The following is a 2421-nucleotide window of genomic DNA, read 5'->3' as shown; positions in this document are numbered from 1 at the left end:
GCGTGAGTTTTAAGCCACCGGGTCCGGGACACAAACCGCGGTCGACTACGTGGGAGTCCAGCGACATAGCCATTACGCTAACTGCTGGTTCCCCATCTTGCTTACCTTTTCAAAGAACCAGCTTTTGTTTTCATTTACTTTCTGTATAATTTGCTTATTTTCTCTTTCATTTATTTCTCCTTGAATCTTTATTATTTCTTTTCTCCTCAAATTTTTTGGCTTTTTTTTGTGTTTATCTAATTCCCTGAGACATGATGTTAGGTTGTCCCTTTTCCACCCTTCCATCTTTTTCTTGTGTGTACTAATTGCTATGAACTTCCCTCTTATGACTGATTTTGCAGTGTCCCATAAATTATGGAAACTTCTGTACTCATTATCACTTGATTCCATGAATTTTTTTATTTCAGTCTTAATTTTTCAGTAGTCACAAAGTCATTTAGAAGCAGGTTATTTAGTTTCCATACATTTGTGTATTTTTGAGGGTTTCTCCTGTGATTAATATCAAGTTTAATTCCATCACAGTCAGAGAAGATGCTGGATATAGTTTCTACATTTTTGAATCTGTAAAGTCTGGCTTTGTGCCCTATCATGTGGTCAGTCTTTGAGAAAGTACCATGTGGGTCTGAGAAAAATGTACATTTTGTGGGGTTTTTGGGTAGAAAGTTCTATAGATGTCTGTCAAGTCCGTCTGATTTATAGTATCATTTGGGTCTCATTTTTGAGGCTCTTTTCTGATTCTTAGTCATTTGGTAATGTATTCACTTCTGCCTAACTTGTGGGAGAAGAATTATGAAACTGTGAGCTTGTGTGTTTCCTTACTTTGAAATAATTTGGTGCTATATTCGCCCCTCTACTGTGTTCTCCAGTGGAAAAAACAAACAAACAAACAAACAAACAAAAAAAAACAGGAGAAGTTTTGATATCAGATTTATGAAAGGAAATTTCAGTATTTCTGCAAACACTAGAGTGAGGTGCAAATAATTCTCTAAAACTCACAATGTTCAGAATTTAGCTACTATGTACCTAGTAGTCTCTAGGCAGTGGGTAAGGGCTGAACAGTAAAACAGGAGCATAAGGGAAAAGAAAAAGAGTAGGAAATAGAGGAAGAAAAAGTAAAGAAAAAAGAAGGAAAGCACTACAAGAAAAAGAGAGAAAAATTTTAAAATTTTGTCACAGAAAATGAAATTGGGTTAAAAATGAAAAACAGCATATCAAGCTTTCATGCTATGTGAAGGTCCAACCCAGACAGAGGTGTAGGCCCCTGGAGGCTTTCTATCCCTGGTGTAGGAAGAAGAGATAAAATAACATGACAAAGGCACAAACATGGCAAAAAAGCTGTTATTTATTTTTTATTTTTTATTTTTTTTTTATAAGTGAGAGAGAAAAGTTAAAATGGACAGAGCAGAAACAAGAGGGAGACACCAGGTACCTGACTGGCACTGAGGTCTGTGAGGGAGCCCTGACTATGGGAGTACTTCACAGCCGTAAAGCTGAATCTAGGAGTCCAACCTAGACAGAGGTGAAGGACTCTGGATGCTTTCTATTCTGACTGACACTGAAGTCTGTGGGGGAGCCCTGACTGCTGAAGTACTTCACAGCCCTGAAGCTGAACCCAGAGGCTCACCCAAGACAGAGGTGGAGTCCCCTGGAGGCTTTCTATCCTAGGAATAGGAAGAAGAGAGAAATTAACATGAGAAAGGTACAAACAAAACAAAAACCTGATTTTTTTTTTTTAAGAAAAAAAAAGAGGGAAAAATTTAGAAGGGGCAGAGCAGAACAAGAGGGAGACACTTGAGTACCTGACTGGCACTGAAGTCTGTGGGGAAGCCATGACTGAGGGAGTACTTCACAGCCCTGAAGCTGAACCCAGAAGCCCAACTCAAGACAGAGGTGAAGGCTCCTGGAGGCTTTCTATTCTAGGTGTAGGAAAGAGAGATAAATTAACACGAGAAAGGCACAAACAAGACAAAAAGCTACTTTAAAAAAAGAGAGAGAGAGAGAAAAGTTAGAAAGGACAGAGCAGAAAAAGAAGGAGACACTTGTGTAACTGACTGGTACTGAGGACTACGGTGGAGCCCTGGCTGGGGGAGTACTTCACAGCCCGGAAGCTGAACCCAGAGGCCCAACCCACAGATGTAGAGGACCCTGGAGGCTTTCTATACTGACTTGCAATAGAGTCTCAAGACTTATGTCTCTCATATATAAATAGCTTATATAAACCTTGGGATGCCATTGTTAGAGTGATAATAGTAACAATGTTCATCATTATAATCATCACCATGATAATCATCATCATGATAGTTTAAATTTATTAAGGGGTTTTGCTGTGCTTGTTTATATCAAAATTATTTTTATTCACTTCCTGTCTAGCCCATTCAATCTGTTTTGACAAAATCCCTTAGACTTGCTTATTTATATATA

The sequence above is a fragment of the Tupaia chinensis genome, unplaced genomic scaffold, assembly GCF_000334495.1.
Source record: "Tupaia chinensis unplaced genomic scaffold, TupChi_1.0 Scaffold146313_1, whole genome shotgun sequence".
Lineage (NCBI taxonomy): Eukaryota > Metazoa > Chordata > Mammalia > Scandentia > Tupaiidae > Tupaia > Tupaia belangeri.
The sequence above is the reverse complement of the archived record's forward strand: the minus strand, read 5'-3'. Positions refer to the sequence as shown.